Source organism: Equus caballus, chromosome 3 (genome assembly GCF_041296265.1).
Source record: "Equus caballus isolate H_3958 breed thoroughbred chromosome 3, TB-T2T, whole genome shotgun sequence".
Classification (NCBI taxonomy): Eukaryota; Metazoa; Chordata; class Mammalia; order Perissodactyla; family Equidae; genus Equus; species Equus caballus.
This window is the reverse complement of record NC_091686.1, coordinates 83252185-83274480: the sequence shown is the minus strand read 5'-3', so window position 1 is coordinate 83274480 and position 22296 is coordinate 83252185. Positions and strand designations below refer to the sequence as shown.

At 40.3% G+C, this 22296-nt stretch overlaps 1 long non-coding RNA gene across 3 annotated transcripts in view; it reads right to left on the bottom strand.

Annotated features, from left to right (window-relative positions):
- Positions 1 to 22296, bottom strand: part of LOC106782997 (uncharacterized) — a 112615-nt gene that overhangs the window by 41328 nt on the left and 48991 nt on the right. The window contains exons 6-11 of one of the 3 annotated variants that reach the window (XR_011437573.1): positions 21742 to 21871; positions 20971 to 21143; positions 20181 to 20266; positions 19526 to 19664; positions 15727 to 15810; positions 12392 to 12459 (exon numbers count right to left, since the gene is read on the bottom strand). This is a non-coding gene — a long non-coding RNA (uncharacterized lncRNA). Of the gene's footprint in view, positions 1 to 12391; positions 12514 to 15726; positions 15811 to 19413; positions 19665 to 20180; positions 20267 to 20970; positions 21144 to 21741; positions 21872 to 22296 lie in introns of those variants that run through there. The other 2 variants (XR_011437575.1, XR_011437574.1) reach the window with 2 other exon arrangements.

Below are 22296 nucleotides of genomic sequence, written 5' to 3'. Positions count from 1 at the left end.
TGGGTACATGGAGGGTGCTGGGTTTGGGGGATAAGATCAAGATCTAGTTATTAGCATTAGGATGCAGGATCAGAACTGGTTCAATAGAAAGTCTGATTTGATGCTGAGTGAATGAGTCTAAGTCATGGCCCTTAATAGCTTCCTTTCCACCTGTGCACTTGGTCAAAGACCCTATAAGCAGCTGTGTCTACGATTCCACCGCTTAGGGACTTCCTCCAGGTTCCACCTCCCATTATTTACTTTGAACCCTATTGTTCTGATCTGGTTTCCCTGGTTCCTTCCTGTTTCCTTGAATCTGGATTTTTCCTCTTTGCCTTTTCCCTCTGGGTTGATTACTGGGTTGCCTGGGTTGACTCACTCCATCTTGGACCTTTAACAGTATGCCGTGCATCCCTTGGCCAGTCCTTCCTACCCTTCCCTGTACCTAGCCATGGTGATCCCAGGTGGGATTGGAGCAGCCTGTGTCCGGTGGCCTGGCCCCTCACTTGTCTAGAGAGACTGGACGCTGAGACTTGGATGGAGCTCCTGGAGTCCCTTTAGCCTGAGATGAGGACTGACTCTAGGATGGGTCAGGGGACTCTGTGACAAATACTAACTGAGCACCTGCTATGTGCCAGATACTGCTCTAGGTGCTGGGGGTACAGCAGGGAGTGAAGTGAGGTCTGATCTTATGGAGTTTATATTTTAGATAGAGGGTGGGAAAAACAAGTACATAGACAAGTAGACAAAATAGTAACTACAAGTCATGTTAGGATTGTGCTATAATGAAAATGAAACAGAGTAACGTGAACAGATTCTGAGGTGGTCAGGGAAGACTTCTTGACTGACAAGAGACTCAGAAAGATTGGGAGGAAGAGAATTTTGAAGGAGAGGGAACAACAGATATAAAAGCATTGAGGGAAGAATGAGCTTGGTGTCTTCCAGGGATGGAAAAAAAGACTAGCGGGGCTGGAACCCAGAAACAAAGCCATAAGTGACAAATAAAGAACTTGCTTTAAACATGAAAGGGGGCTCAAAAAGTCAGCTTAAGAATATGCCAATTTTTCTTCCCCATTCGAGCAGAATTGCGACAGAAATACGATGCATATTTGTACGTGTTTGTGTGGACGCAAGTCTTATTGGCAGCTCTGGTAAATAAATGTAGGACCAGTTGGGGTCTCCTTGACGCCTATCATGACTGTGAACACAGCCTCTGATAACATTGTTTTGTCACTTTTCACTCCCACCAGCAATGAAGACAGATAAATGGCTTCCTGACAAATGGCTCCACTTTCCAGAGCCTGGGGCTCTGAAGGAAGGAGACGTGAGCCTTGGAACATTTCTCGGGGGGAGCTCCTTGAAGGGTTCACGGCCGTGAGCTCTCTGAGTCTGCTTCAGAAGGAACTGTTGCATTATTTCTTCTGAAAAATTAGATTTTGCTTGCAGCCCATTAAAATTTCAAAAGGCTTATGAAATGGATTCCAGACTAATTATGTGCCATTGAAATTTGCAACAGAAAATACCTGATCATAGAAATAAGAGATTTGAAGTGAAAAATACCTTATGTTTTGCTGTGTCTCACCACAGTGCCCTGGAAAAGGCAAAAACGTGTCCTTTCTAGGAGTGGATTCTCACCTAGGAAATAGTATTTCTGAGGATAACAGTTGCAGGGGGTTGAATAACGTCCTCCAAAAATTCATGTCCACCTAGAACTTCTGAATGGAAACAGGGTCTTTGCGGTTATAATTAGTTAAGATGAGACCATACTGGATCAGGGTAAGCCCTAAATGCAATGACTGGTGTCTTTATAAGAGAAAGGAGAGGGAGATTCAGACACGCACAGACTCACACTGGGAAGAAGGGCGTGTGAAGACAGGGGCAGAGATCAGAGTGATGCAGCTATAAGCCAAGGAACCCAAGGATTGCCAGTAAGCCCCAGAAGCCGGCAGAGGCAAGCAAGGATTCTTCCCCACAGCCTTCAGAGGGAAGAAGGCCCTGCTGACACCTTGATTTCAGACTTCCAGCCTCCAGATCTGTGAAAGAGTAAATTCCTGCTGTTTTAAGCCACTCAGTTTGTGGTAATTTGTTACTGCAGCCCTAGTAAACTGATAGAACAGCCATGGGTGCCTTTGCCCTGGCACCAGAAAAGAGAGGGAAATGACCAGATGAAGGCAATCACCTGTATCTACCTAGCAAAGTAGAAAAAGGAGTAATTATTTGATGAGTTTGACCGGTGATAATTTGGGAATAGGGTCTTGAATTGTATAAGGGTTAAAAGTTGGGGTTTTGGCAATCTACAGATTAAATGTAATCCCAATCAGAATCCCAAAGACATTCTTCACAGAAATAGACCAAAGAATCCTAAAATTCATATGGGACGACAAAAAATTCAAATAGCTAAAGCAATCCTGAGAAAAAAGAGCACAGATGGAGGCATTGCAATCCCTGACTTCAAAATGTACTACAAAGCTGTAGTAATCAAAACAGCATGGGACTGGTATAGAAACAGGCACATAGATAATGGAACAGAGCTGAAAGCCCAGAAATAAAACCACACATCTATGGACAGGTAATCTTCGACAAAGGTGCCAAGAACAAACAATGGAGAAAGGAAAGTCTCTTCAATAAATGGTGTTGGGGAAACCGGACATGCAAAAGAATGAAGGTAGACCATTATCTCACATCATACACACACACAAAAAACCTCAAAATGGATCAAAGACTTGAAGGTAAAACCAGAAACAATAAAACTTTTAGGAGAAAATATACATAGTACACTCTTTGACATCAATCTTAAAAGGATCTTTTTAAATACCATGTCTACTCGGACAAGGGAAACAAAAGAAAAAATAAACAAGTGGGACTTCATCAGACTAAAGAGCTTCTGGAAGGCAAAGGAAACCAGGATCAAGACAAAAAGACAAACCACCAATTGGGAGAAATATTTGCAAATGATATATGTGACAAGGGGTTAATCTCCATAATATATAAAGAACTCACAACTGAACAACAAAAAAGCAAACAAACTGGTCAAAAAATGGGCAGAGGAAATGAACAGACATTTTTTCAAAAAAGATATACAGATGGCCAATAGGCACATGAAAAGATGCTCAACATCACTAATCATCAGGGAAATGCAAATCAAAACTACACTAAGATATTACCTTATACCTGTCAAAATGGCTATAATCACCAAGACAAAAGCAACAAATGTTGGAGAGGATATGGGGAAAAGGGAACCCTCATACACTGCTGGTGGGAATGCAAACTGGTGCAGCCACTATGGAAAACAGTATGGAGATTTCTAAAAAAAACTAAAAATAGAAATACCATATGACCCAGCTATCCCACTACTGGCTATCTACCCAAAGAACTTGAAATCAAGAATACAAAGAAACTTATGCACCCCTATGTTCATTGCAGCATTATTGACAATAGCCAAGACATGGAAGAAACCCAAGTGCCCATCGACTAATGACTGGATAAGGAAAATGTGGTATATATATACAATGGAATATTACTCAGCCATAAAAAAGGCTTTTGCCTTTTCGTCCCATTTGCAACAATATGGATGGACCTTGAATGTATTACATTAAGCAAAATAAGCCAGACAGAGAAAGACAAACACCGTATGATTTCACTCATATGTGGAAGATAAAAACACACGGACAAAGCGAACAGTTGAGTGGTTACCAGAGGGAAGGGGACTGGGGGGGTTGGGGTGGGAACAAAGGGTGAAGGGGAGCACTTATATGGTGACGGACAAATAATAATGTACAACTGAAATTTGACAACGTTGTAAACTATTATGACCTCAATAAAAAAAAAACATGTTGGGACTTTGGAATCAGAAAGTCTGAATTGGGTCTTAACTCTGTCATTCACCTTGCGCAAGTTACTAAAACTCTCTAAGCCTCAACTTTTCATAAACAAAATGGGGACTTACCTCATGAGGTAGCTGTGAAGAGCTTAGCAAGCGCCTGTTGCATAGCAAGCCCCCAGGAAAGGGGGGCTGCCATTACCATTATTGTATTATGATCACTCTTCCATCTCCAGAAACGCTTCCTATCTCTGGAGGAAGGAATGAGCGGTTACATTCGAATGTGTTTTAGAGTCTGTTCCTCTTCTGTCCTGTGTTCAGGGACTATTCAGCAGGACCAGTCCATAAACTGAAAGCACTAAATGTTCACCAATTCTGAGCGAGGACAATCTTGCTATGTTCACAGTGAGTCCAGACCCCAAAAACACACTTTTAAACAATTTCTTGCCTGTCTCAAGATATAAATACTTTTCAAAAAAATAGGTTTCAAAGACCATGGTATTTTCAACAACAATATTTCTCGAGAGTTCATCTTATGCTGGGCACTTCCCGAATGTTATTTCACTTAGACCTGACAACAGCTCTGTAAACTAGGCTATAATGGTCTCGTTTTACAGACGAGCAGGCTGAGGCTTAGAGAAGCTCCTAACTGAGGATTCCAGACTGCCTCCAAACTAAAGTAGGAGAGAAAAGTAGCGTTGGGGTGGCCGGCCCGTGGCCAAGTGGGTAAGTTCTCTCGCTCTGCATCGGCGGCCCAGGGTTTCGTCGGTTCAGATCCTGGCACAGACATGACACCGCTCATCAAGCCATGCTGAGGTGGTGTCCCACATGCCACAACTAGAAGGACCCACAGCTAAAAATATATATATATAACTATGTACCGGGGGGCTTTGGGGAGAAAAAGGAAAAAATAAAATCTTTAAAAAAAGAAGCAGCGTTGGAGAAAGGGAAGGGTGAGGCAGAGATGTTATTGCAAATACTCAGCTTTCCAAATGATAGAATGAAATACTGACTAGAGAGTCAGAACTGGGTTCTGAAGGCCTGCCTGGGTTCTGGAGGTCTGGGCTCCACCATCACCCAATGGAGGGAAGCGCCGTTTCTCTCTGGGCCTCAGTTTCCCTACCTATAAAGCAAGGAATGTGGACTAGATGATCTCTAACAGCGCTTTCAGCTGTTAATCAAAATCAAAATTTTTTTAAAAATCCAAATTTTCTATGTGGCATCATTCATTTTAGTCTTTTTAAGCAATATGATGTGGAAAAAAGATTATAGATGCTGAGGTTGAAATTTTCCAAAGTCATAACATTTACAATACGATATTGTAATTTTAGTTTTCATAACACTGATCCTGCTCCTTTATTTCTGTCGTTAGCTCGTATCAAAACAAAAGCTGGGACAGTTTTCACTAAAATCGTACTTTTTTTCTTTTTATGTAGGAAAGTCTGAGCAATACCAAAAATAAAGATAATAATTCCTCACATTTAAATAGTATCTTTGATCTGAGGCCTTCCTGTATGGTATTTTTATAAGCCATGCATGTGATTATTTTTTTTGGTAGGTTACATTAAAGTAGTAGGATGTCTAGACCACTGATATTATGGGAGGTCTTCAAAGCAACACAATGACATTTAATAACAAACAGCTTTTTGCTTCAATTCTATGTTACATCCAGGAAGTGCTGAACCTTTTAGTTTTAAATGATGTTTCATCACCCTGTGTATTTTACAGGTAAGAAAACTAAATCAAGGTAGAGTCTAAAGAAGAATCCAGATGTTTCTGAACTTTGTTAGCAATAGTAGCATTTATCAGGGGTCTACCCTGTTCTGGGCATTGTTCTAAGTGCCTTCCACATGTTAACTCATTTAAGCCTCGCAGCCTTATGAGGTAGGTTGTGACACCTCCCTTTTACAGATGAGGAAACTAAGGCAGAGAGAAGGGAGTAACCTGGTTCAAGGGCTGACCTCTAGTCACTCACAAAGCTGAGACCCAACTCCAGCAGTCTGGCCCCAGAGCCCACAATCGTCTCCTCCACCTTCTTGTGGGGAAACTGAGGCTCATCAAAGTTTAGTAACTTGAACATTTGCACATAAGTCCCATACACTCACCACCCTGTGGAAACAATCCAGCAGCTTGTCCGAGAGGAGATATATAGCTCTTTTTATCAATATCATCGACTGGCTCCGCCAACCTGCACTGTTCTTCATCTTTAGTAAGCACAAAGCTGAAGACTCCACTAGACACATTGATCTTTTGCATCTAATAGTAAATGCTTCAGCTGTCAGATATTTGATCCTCATATCTTATTAAATATACAGGGGCCGGCCTGGTGGCGCAGTGGTTAAGTTTGCATGCTGCCAGTTTGGATCCCGGGTGCAGACCCACGCACCACTTGGCAAGCCATGCGGCAGCAGGTGTCCCACATGTAAAGTAGCAGAAGATGGGCACAGATGTTAGCTCAGGGCCAATCTTCCTCAGCAAATAAAACAGGAGGATGGGTGACAGATGTTGGCTCAGGGCTAATCTTCCTCAAAAAGAAAAAATATTTTTAATTAAAAAAAAAAATATATATATATATATACACAGCAGGAAAGAGCAAAGTGTATGCTAGTCCTTATTTCTGAGCAAATTGAACTTCACATCAAATATTTCATCTCCTTCCAATATATAATCCAATTACTTCCAAAACCCTATTATTATTTTCATTTATTCATGCATTGCAAGAAATTTTTAAAAAAACCTGTAAAACCTTCAGTATTGGACCAAATCCATTCTGAACCATTTACCATATTTTTTATTCCTTGGAATTATCCTAGGTCACATTGGTTAAAATTGCTGTCATCTGTGAAACATTTTAAATCCCTTGACTCAGAAGCACACTGGTCAAACTTGATTTTGAGTGAGTTATTTTACCAGACGTTACTGTACTCCTACGATGTCAACTCTGGCTCAGGAGAAACAGACTTCATTTCTCCCCCAGAGGAAGGTGCCACGACCTTTGCAGCTGAGGTAACTAGAGCTAAGGAGCAGAGATAACGGCCACTCTACAATTACTCTTTACGAAACTTGGAAGGACACAGAGTTTAGCAGCAAAGCAAGCTTCTGGATTATCTAATTTTTTAAATTTATTTGACCATTTCTTTCTTTGTTCCATGCATTGCTCCACCAAGGATTCAAAGCTCATACTTTATTTTAAGGTATGCTGCTTAAGCGTTTTTATCTTCCAAGTGACAGATTTATTCATAGCTATAGGCAATGCTTTCCTCATATTTCTGACTTTCCTCCATTCTTGTGTCAGGTAAGATCTTAGATCCAAAAAAATATGAATGTCCTCCCAACAGAGCCCTCTCCTACTTCCCACCCCCACCAATTTCCTAGAAATCTCTTTAAAGGAGTCCACAAATTAAATTTAGAACTATCAAGCATAAGCACAAAAAACAAAAAGGAGGTTATTTAATGTGTGGAAATTGCTCTATCTCTCGAGCATTTGCTTCTATTATTAAGGAATCCATGAGGCCCTCCTTCTCCCCATCTACCAAAAAGGGCTGACATCAGTTTGAGGCAGTCAAAGTTATCAAGGAGCGTGCGGGGAGGAGGGGCGCCGCGCCGAGGGGGTGGACACGCAGACTTGCAGAGCCTCGCCATGTCACAAGCATTCTTTCCAAAGGAAACCAGGCTAAAAGGCTGATAAACCCCAATCTCTTTTCACAGCTTGCTTCGGAGCCCCTTAATGCAACTACCTCATTTGTTCATCAGCACTTTATGAGAAAATAAACAAAAACACGGCCTGTTTCCTCACTGTCAGCACATCAGAACACTTCCTGCTCAGACCGGCCGCCAACCCACCCTAAGAGTCAGGGGTCCACTCTCTATTTTGCCTCGACTTTTTAACAGCTCATTTTCTAAGCTGGATTCCAAGGGCCTAATCAAATATGAAGCCCCCTCTGGGTGGATTAGATGTCCTAGACTCTGAACCTTCGCAAGGCAGGAGCCTCCTCTGGAAGGCTCAATGAGTGAGCGCCAATGAAACCACGGAGATTGCTTCCTTTTTCTCCATTCTTATTTCACCTAAAAAAACACACACACACAAAAAAAGTGGGCTGAGGAAAAGGAGAAACACTTAAAATAATTAGTTTTTCACCAAATCACCAGTTCTACAAGATACTACAAATTCTACAATTGTTCTAACAATTTGAAATCAGTTCAATCCTTCCAGATTTTTCACTAAATCTGACTGTGAAAGAAAGAAGACAGAGACAGAGACAGAGACAGAGGAAGGAAGGAAGTGGGGGGAGGAGGGAAGGAGAGAGGGAGGGGGAGAGAGAGAGAGAAGGAAGGAAAGAGGGAGAGAGAGTGAGAAAGAAAGACAGAGAGTGACAGAGGAAAGAAGAAGGGGGGAAGGAGGGAAGGAGAGAGGGGGAGAGAGAGAGAAAGGAAGGGAGGGAGGGAGGAAGGAAGGAAGGAAAGAGAGAGAGAGAAGAATGAAAGAAAGAGAGAGAGAAAGAGAGAGAGAGAAGGGAGGAGAGAAAAGGAAGGAAGGAAGAGAGGAAAGGAGGGGGGAGGGAGGGAGTGAAGGAGGGAGGAAAGAAGGAAAGAAAGAAAGGAAGGAAGGGAAAGGGAAGGAAAGGATAGAAAAGAAAAGAAAAAAGAAAGAAACAAGGAAAGAAAGAGTCTGGCTAGAGGACACAGCTGAGATTTTGCATGGGTATTGGAATGCTTCAATAGCTCAGAGGTGTGGTGGGTGCCCAGGATGCCAAGTTTTAGGAGTCTGGCATTTAAAATACATAAATAGCACGGAGCTGTGGTTAAGGGCACAGCTCTGGGGCTTGACTTGGGTTCACAGTGTACATAACCCCCACACTTGCTATCTCTGAGAACTCAGACAAGTCCCTTAAACTCTCTAAGCCTCCATGTCTGCCTTCCAGGGTGGTTATGACGACTGAGGCGGTGCATGGACAGAGCAGCGGGCTGTGCTATTGGGCTCAAGAAATGTTAACTGTTAAATATCAGACGACATTAGCGGATTCCAACATTTCTGGCACTGAACAGATTATGGGCATAATCCTAAGGGGACTTTTTGTGTTTTTGTTTTTGTTTAAGAAGATACAGACACAGCGGAAACTAACCTTAACATATTTGCTAAGGAGTAGAATTCGGTACAAGTTGTGTCTATCTTAGAAACCACTCAATAGGCGGCTTATTATCACAAAACAAAGACCTCATTTAGAAACAAAGCAAACGCCTGGCATGATCTTGGGGTTCTAGCATACTGTGGAACCAAAATCCTAGAGAAATAAGTGAATGTTGCCAGTGACTGTGTGATCATGTAACTTTGAGCAAGGCACTTAACCTTTCAGTGTTCTTGTCTAAAAAACATGAGGAGTTGGACAAAAAGGTATCAAAGATTTCTGAGTCCCGATTTGCCCAAAATTCTATGATTCTACTTAACGCCGTGAACTGTCTGAAGTAGACTAAAACCAGATAATGGGAGTAATAGCTCGCTAGCAGTCACCATCTAGGACAGACAATTTAGCACCGCATCATTTAGACTCCTGCGAATATGCTATTGTTGAAAGTCTTTTAGTCTTGTCTACCCAGCCAGATTACAATCTCTTTGAAGACAGAGATCATGCCTCATTCTTCTTAGTCCTTGTTATCCTCTGCCCAGCGCTGAACACATAGTAGCCATCAGGAATGTGCATAAGTAGAACCTAATTCCATAAGACATATCCATCCATCCATATCATGACTTTATAGTCATAGGAGTATTTGTTGAGCAATCACAGCAACCTACCCCAAAACAGGCCTCAATGAGAACAGCCAGGCATGTGACTCAATAAAACGTATCTCTGGCCTTAAACTCATTCACAAATATTTATTTAATAACTGTGATATGCCTGCTCTGTGCTAGATGTTAGGGGAATCGCAACCCTACCCCACCATCACAACCATCAGGGTCCTAACATAGGCAATGTGTACGGCACAGGAGCAGAACTAGAAAGTGACCTGGGTCAGCAACCCTTTTACTCCCATGCCACGCCTCCCATTGCAGACCAAGGGACCTCACAGTTCATCCTTGGAGTCTTACTAGTATTTTATCATGTCAACACGTGTGGTGTTACTAAGTTTAAAAAATAACAAGCATGCATTTATAGGGCTTTGTACAGGTCCCAAACCTGGTGTTTATCAACAGTGTTTTGGCCTTTCTTAAAGCGGAAACATTATACTGTACACGAGGGACTCCTATTCCTAAAAGCCTTCTGAACTTAATATTTCCTGCTGCTGTGTTTCTGGTCTTAAGTACGTCAGCAAAATAGTCCGTGGTCTGTAAATTATCTGTAAACCAATTGACAGGTATCCAATGCAGACCGTGAGGGGACGTTTCTTCGCCCCTATCACTACCCTCAGATGATGCTGTGAAAAGTAAAAGTTCATCAGATGCTGACCGGCTTCCTGATAGGCCTGCACTGTGAATTCCTAAGGCTGAAAGGCCGTTTGCAATTTATCACTCCTCCCGCTTATCAGCCGTGGAGTGACTTTCCTCCATTTAAATAGCAGGCGGCTTCCCTCCTATGGCTCCAGCCCGGTTGCCAAGGTTCTGTAAATGCTAATCAGGAGATAGAGAACACTCTGTGATCTTGTAAAGTGCTCACCCAGCAATTTGGTAAAAACAGAGTGTAAACATCTTGCTGGGGTACCTGCATCTGTTGGTCAAGGATCAACGCAGAAATGACCACTGCAGAGGCTGCATCTGCCGCCACGAAGAGAAATGGAATATCCAGATGTTTTTCTAGAAATTTCAGATGTATTTTTTAAAAATAATAATGAAGCCAATACACTTATATGAATGGTTATTTGTGGGGAGAAAAAAAAGAGGGGGTATCGAAATTATAATGCTCACAGACCTAAGGCTAACAGAGATATGTAACCTGGTTCTATGGAAAATATTTGAGATAGGAATATATGAATGTTTCCAAACAGTGTGAATAGTGGCGTCTGGGTGCTTAGTTAGCAAATAAGAGAATCAACATTAGCTTGTTTGGTAGTCTTTTTCAGAACGTTGCTGTGGTTTCATGGATAGAACAGTCAACTTGGAGTCGAGAGGTCTGTGTTTGATTCAATAACTGTTTCTTGAAGACCTTTCCAGCTTCACCACAAATACGAATGAGCGAACGTTATAAAGTCCTCTCTCCTCCCTACAGTTTCCTTTGTAAATGCTTCAGTGAGAGGATCCAGGTTGAGTGGGGTTTTTAAGGTTCTGAGTCATCAGTAGTATTTATAAAAAGTATACAAGATCATCAACCAACAGGTTGTTTCACTTGATGCTAGTATAGAATTCTGTGTGATGAGTTTTTAAAAGAATCACCTGGTAATTTTAGATCTATCCAGAGTGCCACAGAATCTCAGAGCTGGAAGCATCCCCAAGAGGTCACAAAATGAAGTAAAATTTGGCAAATATCCATATATAAGTAAATCAACCCAGACAGAGCAATTAACGCTCAGTGTTAATCAAGTACAGCATCAGAAGGGACCTGAAACTGTGCAGAAATCAAGATGAGATGGCTCCCAGAAGGAAACAACAAAGATAAGAAGTTGAGCCAGGATTACAAAATCAAAGTTAACCTCAAAACCATCAGAGAAATATAGCCTCTTGAGAATGCTGGTGATTTCAATTCAGCACACTCCTTGTGAATTTTTATTCATTAATGTCAAGCCCGGTTTTAATATTAATTGCTAAGGGTCAAGTTCAGACACAAAAAGCATAGGCGTGCAAGTAGATACAACCTGACGTGTTTATCTTTTCAGTGCACACTTTCTGCCGCAGGCGTGTGCCAGATGTAGCAGCAGCTGTAGGAAGTTGTTTATCTACCCTCTTGACCTTTGTGAAGTGTTAGGAGATGGAAAAATCATGTTTTTAAATTATAGGCGTCTCCTCTCAAACTAGCATCTTCTTTGTATCAGTCAAAACACATCAATAAAGGCATAAGAAGGTCAAGAAGATATGATTGTGTCCCAATGGTATCTGTAAAAACATACTTCTGCAATGATTTACAATGCCATGAGGGTTCTCTGCTTATTTCCACGTTCCCTTCATCCATTCAACATTCAGCAAGTGTTTATTGCACTCCTACTGCGTGCGGGGCACGATTAAAAAGTGCAAGCCAAATGAACCCTAATAACTGTAACATTTGTGTCTTGCCTGAATTTTTACAAATGTCAGTTGTGCTTTGCAAATTTACCCTTTGCATTTTTCAAAATCTATTAATATTCGCAGGATGAGAGATGGTTCGAAATCATTAGGCATACCTACTAAGAAAATATTATTTGGGGAGTTCACAAGCAAATATAAAAATTTCAGAGGCAAATGCCACATCCTTCTTGCAGAGAAGAGAGCCTTGGCCAAGCTTCAGGGCCACACAGCTTCTGTACTGACAGGTCACCACTCAGGTCTGCAGGGATTACACTAAATGCAAGTGGGATTGATCCATCAACCTAATCACTCATGAGAAATAATAACAGTGTCATTAGCTAAGTTTCCAAAACAACCCAGTTCCTGCTTGAAAGTCAATCCCTCAGAAGCACGCTAAGACTTACTCTTGCTGTGACATTTGGATGAAGTCACAAAGATTCCTTTGGTCTTTCTCTGTCAACGTCAATGTCCTCTGGGGAAACCAGTGTGGTGATAGAAAAAAACAAAGGGAAACAAGTCAGGGTCTCTAAAAAGAAAGACACAAACAATAATTATTTTTAAGAAACTTAGCATCTTATTTGGGTCCAGGAAAAATTAGAAAATATTATCTTTCTTTCCCCAAAAGATCAGCTTGCCACCGAAATCAGAGTACATCTTCGAATCACATTTACTGATTTGCCAGAATTCTCCTAACCTGATAAAATATTTGTAAAGTTGGACATTCACATTAAGCTATGTTTAGACATTTCTACTACATGCATATAAATCAACTATACTGGCATAGACCAATCCTTTGGGACTCTAAGTAAAAAAACTGACACAAGTTTTATTTCTCTTTGCTGGGGCTGGCTCGGCAGTGCAGTGGTGAAGTTCGAACGTTCTGCTTCAGTGGCCCGGGGTTCGCCGGTTCGGATTCTGGGTGCAGACCTATTCACCGCTTGTCAAGCCATGCTGTGGCAGGCGTCCCATATAGAAAGTAGAGGAAGATGGGCATGGACGTTAGCTCAAGACCAGTCTTCCTCAGCAAAAAGAGGAGGATTGGCGGCAGATGTTAGCTCAGGGCTAATCTTCCTCAAAAAAAGTTTATTTCTCTTTGAGATGTGTGCTCATTTGTGTGTGTATGCACACATGTGTGTGCATGCCTGCACATGTGTATTTGCTGGGAATACAAGGATCAACAGATATGGCCCTTGCCTTCAAGAAGCTCTTAATCTGGTAGTTGCACATTAGATCTGGTTCACTTGACATGATTTTCTCTGGCAATCTTTGTACATACAGTCAAAGGTCATTCATTCACTGTGCAGTGATATGATACAAGATTTTGAATTTTCAGCTTCCACAACTGGCTCTCTTGTTTTCCTGTTCAGCATATAACCTGAAATTAACCTTTAAACTCCCTGAGCCTCAACTTTTCGCTATCACATCAAATTGCCTTAGAGAGAGACATAAGTCATTCAAAACAACAATTTCCAGGCATCCTGTTGTAACAGCAACCTGTTCAACTGATTTTCCAGTGTTGCAAATTGCATATACTCAGTCTGAGGGAATGACTGCGGCAGGACTAAAAGAAACAAAAAAATTCTGAAAATAGTTTCAGATGCCAAAGAACAAGACAGTCATTCAATCATTCAATAAATATGACCTAGATATCTACTTGGTGCTAGCTGTTGTGACAGAAAATTGCTTACACATGTCCTCCTCACTCACTCAGAGCCATGGTGAATCACGATGACCAAGTCTTGGCCATGGTCATAGAAAAACAGCCCAAATTCCTTTCCTAAGGCATTTTTGTCAGGATTTCTGTGAGAGTGTGTTGATAGGGAAAATGTTGAGTGTTGCTGAAGGCAAAAATATGTGTATTATTGGAGTGACATATGGACTATTCACATGGTGTGATATACATAAATATGACGTGATTTTAGAAAAAAAGTGAATGGTTCCTAGGACACCAAAAGCACAGACAACAAAAGAAAAAATAGATAAACTGGACTACATCAAAATTAAAAACATCTGTGCCAAAGGAGACAATCAACAGAGTGAAAAGGCAAGTCACGGAATGGAAAAAAAAATTTGTAAATCATATATCTGATAAGAGGTTAATATCCAGAATATATAAAGAAATCCTACAACTCAACAACAAAAAAACAAACAACCTGATTTAAAAAAGAGCAAAGGACTTGAGCAGACATTTCTCTAAAGAAGATATACAAATGGCCAATAAGCACATGAAAAGATGGTCAACATCACTCATCATTAGGGAAATGCAAATCAAAACCACAATGAAATATCACTTCACATCCATTAAGATGGCTACCAACAAATAAACAGAAAATAACAAGTGTTGGCCAGGATGTGGAGAAATTGGAACTTTTGTTCATTGTCAGTGGGACTATAAAGTGGTATATCCACAATGGAAAACAGTATAGTGGTTTCTCAAAAAATTAAAAATAGAACTACCTATGATTCAGCAATTCCACTTCTGGGTATATATCCAAAAGAAGTGAGAACAGGGCCACAAAGAGGTATTTGTACACCCATGATAATCATTCACAATAGCCAAAAGGTGGAAGCAACCCAAATGTCTATCGACAGATGAAAAGATAAACAAAATGCGGCATATACATCCAATGGAATATTATTTAGCCTTAAAAAGGAAGGAAATTCTGACACATGCTATAACATAGATGAACCTTGAGGACATTTTGCCCAGTGAAATAATCCAGTCACAGAAGACAAGTGTTGTATGATTCCACTTAAATGACATATCTAGAGTAGTCAAATTCATAGAGACAGAAAGCAGAACGGTGGTTTCCAGGAGCTAGGGAGAGAGGAAAATGGAACCTTTTAATGAGAACAGAGTTTCAGTTTTGCAGGATGAAAGAGTTTTGGAGATGTGTTTCACACCATGTAAATATATTAACACTACTGAACTGTGCACTTAAAAATGCCTAAGATGGGAAGCTTTATGTTACATGTATTTACCACATTTAAAAAGAAGACGTGAATGGTCCCGATGCAATTTTAGAAAGTTGATTTCATTAAACAAATACTGTCCTCAAGGTTTTAAAAAATCTGCACTATTTCAACTGAAGTCAACAGACAGAGGGTTATCAGCCCAAAGGAATGCAGAGTCCAAAATTTAAGACAAGATCAGCCAGCATCTCTCCTCACAATTGATAGTAATAAGAATAACACACAACAGAAAGGATTACTTGAAGACTTTCGGAAGAACAAGTGGTAATTAAATTAGTCCAAGTTCACCAGAGAAACAGAACCAATAGGATGTATGTAGAGACAGATTTATTTTAAAGAACTGACTCACGTGATTGTAGGGGTTGACATGTCCAAAATCCGTGGGGCAGGCTGTAGGCTGGAAATTCCAGCAAGAGCTGATGTTGCAGTCTTGAGTCCAAAGGCTAGAAACTCAGGCAGGGTTTCTATGTCGCAACATGGAAACAGAATTCCTTCCTTTTCAGGAGAGCTCAGTCTACTTGTATAAAACGCCAATCTCGTCTAAATGGGAATAATCCCATTTAAATGTTAACCAGTTGAGATTTAATGTTAATCTCATCTAAAAAATACCTTCACAGCAACATCTAGACTGGTGTTTGACCAAACAATTGGTACTATAGCCTGGCTAAGTGGACATATAAAATCAACCATCACAGTAATGATGGAGATTTTCTTTTAAACAAACATGTCTATTTGTATAAGTGAATTTCTAATTCCGAGTAGTCACCTTGGGAAGTTACACACTTATTCTTTTGACGCTTTCTTTGTTCTCTTTTGAAAGTTTCTTTTTGTACCAGCCACAGAGCCAGTCCTGAAGCAAAAAAGAAAATTAATATCTTGGATAATAGCAACTTTTAAAAATAGTCAAAATGCTATTATTTGGTTTATTTAATCAATTCTTTAAAATAACTTTGCTCCAAAGATTTTGGGGCTATTTTTAAAAATTAAATTCACTTTCAAAGTTGAAATTTTACCACCTTTGAGAATCTTTAAATGCATATGTAACTAGAAACCTCTGCACAGATGGTATTACAAAACCTGAACAAAGTACCAACACCACTGGATTTAGCGTAACACTCCCAAAGGTAAAAACCTTGCAAACGCAGTCCTTGCTCTTCCAGATGTGCATGCTCTGGTCATTTATAGTTAAGCCTTTGAGCTGAGATGTAACTATGAGGTTGTAGTATTGGGAATTGTGATATGAAGGATAAATATAAAAGATCTCAATCACATTGCTCATGATAGGGAAAAAATATCTATAATAATCTGATTAAATAAATTATAGTATTAACTTAAACTGGTTAGAATACTGTGTGGCTGTCCATAACGGTATGGCAGGGACAGGAAATGTACAGACAATTTTCAGAGCAGTCAAACTCCTAAAATTTATATGCAGCTTTTTGTGTGCATGTTCTCTTTTCTAAGGCAAGAGACCCTAACTTTGGTACAATATGTTATAATCCAATAACAGTTAGGAAACCGTGTAGTAGAAGAATATTTAATGCAATAGAAAAATCTTCAAGTTATATTGCTGGGTGACAAGGCAAGATATAAAAGAGTATGTATAGTACGCTACATTAAAATATTTTTATGTATACTTAGTAAGTAATAATGGAAAAGGAATACAGCAAAATGTTAGCAGGAATAATCTCTGCATAGCGGAATTATAAATAGTTTTTTTGCTGCTGTCTAATTTTGCTTTGCCGTTGGCTTGTCTGTATTTGCTCAATTTTCTACAATCACATGAAGAAGAAAAAATAATAAAATTTAAGTTGGAAATGGAAAGTTGGAGAATGATTTGAGTATCATCCACACAATTCAGACTACACAAGTTCCAATTCTAGTCAATTGATCTGTTTGATATTAATAGTGCTGCAATTGTAATAGCAATTATAATGATAATAATAATAAATTACTTTGTAACAACCTACGCAGATGGTCCCCCTATTAATTGATTGGGCCTGATATTTGTCTCATTATAAATCAATTAGCTGGAATTTGGGTTTATAAATTAGTTTAGTGTGAATTTAGTTGACGTGAATCAATCTCCCTTGGTCAGTTCATCCATGGATGGGAAGAAAATCAAATTTCTGAACTTGTGAAATTAAAAAACCCATATGGTTGTATCTGTGGTTCTCTCATTATGATCCCTCAAGTTTGACAAAGATATGAGATACCTACATAAAATAAGGGCAGTGTCTTCCCTCCCAAAAATTAGATTCAAGGATAGATTACCTCCATTTTGAAAGTTTTTTTTTAATAACTTTTTCTTAAAATGTAGGTATTATCACCTATCTGCTAGCAAATATTAGCAGCTGACAAACTGAATGATAAAATAGCAAATAAATATTAATAAATAATACTTAGTTCAATAGCTAACTATTATTTTTTCACAGACAAGAGTGTTTTGGATTCTGCATCATTTGGGGACCTCCAGGAAACAGGACCTCCAGGAAGCAGAAGTAGGAATATAATAGATTTTGGAGAGGAAATGCTTATGAAGGACAAAAAGGAGCAGGAGCAGGAGGAGGCCAAGAGAGACAGCAGACTGTGTTTCTGCTCCTACACCCGTGAAAGGAGAGAGGGAAGGAAGGACTTGATGCTGGAAGCCTCAGACTGAGTGCCCTCTGTGACAGTCTCAGCCAGACTTACGGGGAGCCTCAGAGCGAAGACTGCCCAGTGAGAAGTTTCACATTGAACAGAAACGACCCAGCTTTAGTACGGCTGCCATGCCCAGTCACTGGCTGGGAGCCATCTGGGGAGAACTTGGCCTTGGCGTGAATGCCAAGGCGGACCCCAAAGGTGCAACAGCTGACAGCTCACCGCTCTTGCTCTCCTGGCAGCAAGTTCTTTCTTGAAGGGAGATCTGAGCAGCATACTTGGATCATTGCCACAGGTTGATTTTTTAATTTCATACACATAGATTTATTTTTTGCTACTAAAATTGTTCTTAGTTCCTATGTTGGAATTAAATTCTTTCCTCATGTTCCAAAAAGAGCATAATGTTCCCAGTTGCAGTCTACAAAGACTACGATTTCCAGGTGCATTATCATTTTAAAAATTTGAGACCCATTTCTGATTTGAGGTCAGAAGATTTGGACTCCAAACCTGGCTTCATCACTTTCTACCTACATTGCCTTGAGCAAGATACTTGACCTTGCTGAACTTCAGTTTCCTTATCTGTAAAGTGGGAATATCCATGCCTTACTCCAGAGAATTGTTTTAACGATTAAATGCAGCAACAGACGTGAAAATCCCTGGCATATAGAAAGTGCTCAATAAATGTTTGTTTTTAGAATGGAAAACAACAACCCTAACAGGTCCTATTGCCTCTAGCTTGCCAATATTTCCTTACTTTACCTGGACAAGTTACCTAACTCTTACTAGCCTCAGCTTCCTCATCCATAAATAGAGTAATATTACTCCCTGTGGCACTGGGTTTTTGAAACGATTAGAGGAAATAATGCAAACAGAGCATTTATCTCAGTCCCTGACACACAATAAGTCCTCAGCAAATGTTATCAACCAGGATTATTTGCTATAAGCACATTAGTTCATTTTCATTTCGAAGTTCAGAGAAGTTAGATTTATTATATATTATATGACAATCTTAGTTTCATAAGAACTGATAATATCTCAATTGTCATTATTCTCAGACTTGACATCTCCTTTGAAGTAAGTGCACACAAACACCACCACTTGCCAAAGATGACCCAGGACTGTACGATAATAACTAAACAGAGATAACAAGCAGCTTTACTTGATTGATCCTTGGTTTTCAAATTTTCTCCTCTGACAGAAAGACATGCTTGGATTTTTCTATAAATTTCAGAGAGTTAGGGACAGGGGAATATTGGGGGGGTGGAGGAGAAAAAACAGGTTAACAAAGGGAAAGACTATAGAAATACATATTCTATAATCACTTGAAAGTAGGGAATAAAACAGGAGATGGCAATGGAAGCTTCCAAAGGCAGAACTACAAACTCTTACTTGGACCCCTGAGTACTGGAAAATGAAAAGTGGTTACAGATAAGCCAAGCTATTTTTCTCCATTTCACAGATTGACAGTTCCAGATTTCACAGGCCTAGCAGATCAGAGTAGGCTAGTGTCTAGACTCTGAATAGGAAGCCTTTCTTTCAAATTTGGGGGAAGAAAAAAGGAAATTCCATCATGTTCAGGCTTTAAGCTTTTGTGTAAAACTGTCACTCAAACTTGTGTGTTCCTGATAAGGAAATCAATTTGGTTAGAAGTGCACTAAGACTACAAGCTCTTTTCTCCTAGAACCAGTAAGCAGTCACCCCTCAGTGAATAATGATTTTTTCATACTAATCAACGGAGCTTAATTATAGCAACTAGCTCAAACACGTCTTTTATTAAATTAGTTATTGAGTCAAAAATTTATTATGAAAAATCTAGATTTTCAAAATTTTTAATCAAAATGTATAGTTTTCCACTATCACAGATCACCAAGAACTCAAAAATATTGATCACTTTTGACAAAGATGCAGCAGAATTATGTTATTACCATGCACAGATAATTTTTCATGAACTAAGGGTCAGGACTCTGCTTTCATTCCCACCACAATCCATGAAATTCAGTTCACGTGGCCCTCTCTCACAGATATGAAGGCAACTCGCTAGATGAGAAGAGTGGGCTTTGTCTCCTAGAAGTGAAAAGAAAAGAGAGAAGCAGCTAAAACTACAGAGGTTGATGCAATTTTAAAGACACAAACAAACAGAACTCCTGATAGAAGTCAACTTGATGAACAGAGGAAGCCACAGACTGTTCGAGCAATTGGCAGATGCGTATCACTTCCATTCCATTATCAGGTATTTATTGTGCACCCACTGTATACCAAGCTCACCTGGAGCTGAACAGGCTTAACCACACTGCAGAGTTCCAGACAATCCAGAAAAACCATCACACAAGCAACAGTGTGGTACCAGTTACAAGCCAGATTCCTAATAACTGGTCCCCTGTATGAAAAAATGATTCTCTCCTCTGTAAAGTGACTCAGAAAATAGGTCATTTCCTCTCTGACATCTCAGATGATAAAATTTACTTCAAAATTTCTGTGGTTTAGATTTCTTTCAAGTACAAATTGAAGACCTAAATGGATATCGTTGCATTAAGTCAGAAAAAAAAAACCTAAAGGAAACACAGCAATAATTCTCCCTACCTACTTCACCCATATATGCAGATTCCTAGCAGGCATAAAAGTCCCAGCATAAGTCACTTGACCTTCTCTTCTAAAATATGTCCCGACTGAAAAGAGAGAGAGCAGACATAGTGAGAGGTGGGTTAGGTGTACAGTACACTGCTCAGAGAGCTAAGGTTTTCTGTTTTTGTTTTTTTCTGCTTTTTCTCCCCGAATCCCCCCAGTACACAGTTGTATATTTTAGTTGTGGGTCCTTCTAGTGCTATGTGGGACGCCACCTCAGCGTGGCCTGACAAGTGGTGCCATGTCCACGCCCAGGATCTGAACCAGTGAAACCCTGGGCCGCCGAAGCAGAGTGCAGGAACTTAACCACTCAGCCACGGGGCCGGCCCCCAGAGAGCTAAGGTTATAATGCAATTTTGTTGCTGAAGCTTGGAATCTAAAATACGAGTAAGGGAGGAGATAGTGTTCATGGTGGTCGTGGTGTACCCCAGGTCCCGGTTCACTCTCCCCAGCATTAACATAATCACAGGAGTTGTAAAGCCACAGAAAAATGTTTGCTATCCTGAAAAGCTTCATTCATCCTGGCATTTCAACAAACCCCAGTATAGGTTTGGTGCCCTTTTATGGAAACAGCATAATGCTCTTAGCCACAACAAGTCATTAGGAGACCACAGAGGACAATTTAAGTGTCAGTTTTCATTGTCATCCTAATGACCCTCATTCTTGTCATCTTTATCCAGACACCAATTGCCCACTCAGTTCCCTCTGCCCTTCGAGCAAGGAAAAGCAGTTCCCTGGAGGAACCAACCTGATAGGGCATTTGAAGAAGAGATAAAAATGGGTGAATTGAAAGGTCATATCCCCTCAACCCAAAAAAATAATCAGATCAACTCAGGAAATCTGCTCTTCACTTGCAATCTGTGGCAGAATAGAACAAAGCAGCTTTGCCACAAAGTTTGCATGACTTGGCTTCCACAGGACCTGGTAGGTTAAGATTGGTAGAAAAGAGACCAAAACAAAAATAAAGAAAAATGTTAATAAGTGATTTGTTTTAGGAGAAACTTCATTCAGTTCCATAAGACCACTCATTTCAATCATTATTAACATAGTTAACATTTAGTCAGTGCTTAGAAAATGCCAGGTACCACATTAAGTCCTTTACACAGATCATCATATTTAATTCTCACAAAAATCCTGTGAGGAATGCACTATTATTATCCCCATTTTACAAATAGGTATACTGACATACACAGATGTGAAGGGACTTTCATGAAGTCAAGAAGCTGTTAAGTTCCAGATTCTAACTGCAAAGCCCGACTGGTCAACTCTAGACCGGGAGTCCAGCCTCTTCCAGAGGAATTGTTCCAGTTACCTATTGCCACGTAACAAACCACCCCAAAACTTAGTGGCTTAGGACTCTAATTTGCTGTTCTCTCTCATGGTTCTGTGGCTTGAGTGAGCTCAGCAAGGCAGTCTTTGCTTTGGGTCTCTCATGTGGTTACTGTCATATGACAGCTAGGCCAAAAGTTAACTGAGGGCATGACTGGGCTGGGCTAGGTGTTCAAGATGGCACACTCACATGGCTGCTAGGTGATGCTGACTGTCAGCTAGGAGCCCAGGTGGGGCTCTCAACCAGAGTGCCAACACGTGGCCATCCATGTGACTTGGGTTTCTTACTGCACAGCAGCTGGTTTCCAAGGGCGAGTGTTCTGAGAAGAAAGCATCAGAAGAATAAGCATTTCAAGAGACCCAAGCAGAGGTTGCAAGGTCTCTTAAGACCTAGTCTCAGAAGTCTTATAGTATCACTTCCATCCAATTCTGTTGGTCAAGGAGTCCCAGGCACAATCAGATCCAAGGGGAGGAGACTATAAAGGGCATGAATTCCAAGAGGTGCTGGGTTGATCTTTGGAGACTCACTGCCATAGTCATATCTGTAAAGTACAAATCCTTATGTTCCCCTCTGGGAAGAAGCCAGAGAAAGGAGTTTGGCCCCCATGAGGCTCTAGGAAAGGAGAAGTTCTGACAAAGATGTTAAGCCAACCACATTACTAAGAGGCAGATATGAAAACAATAACAAGAAAAGCAAATATCAGTTATAGATGTATGTTTAAATCTAATCCTCCCACGTGATCTG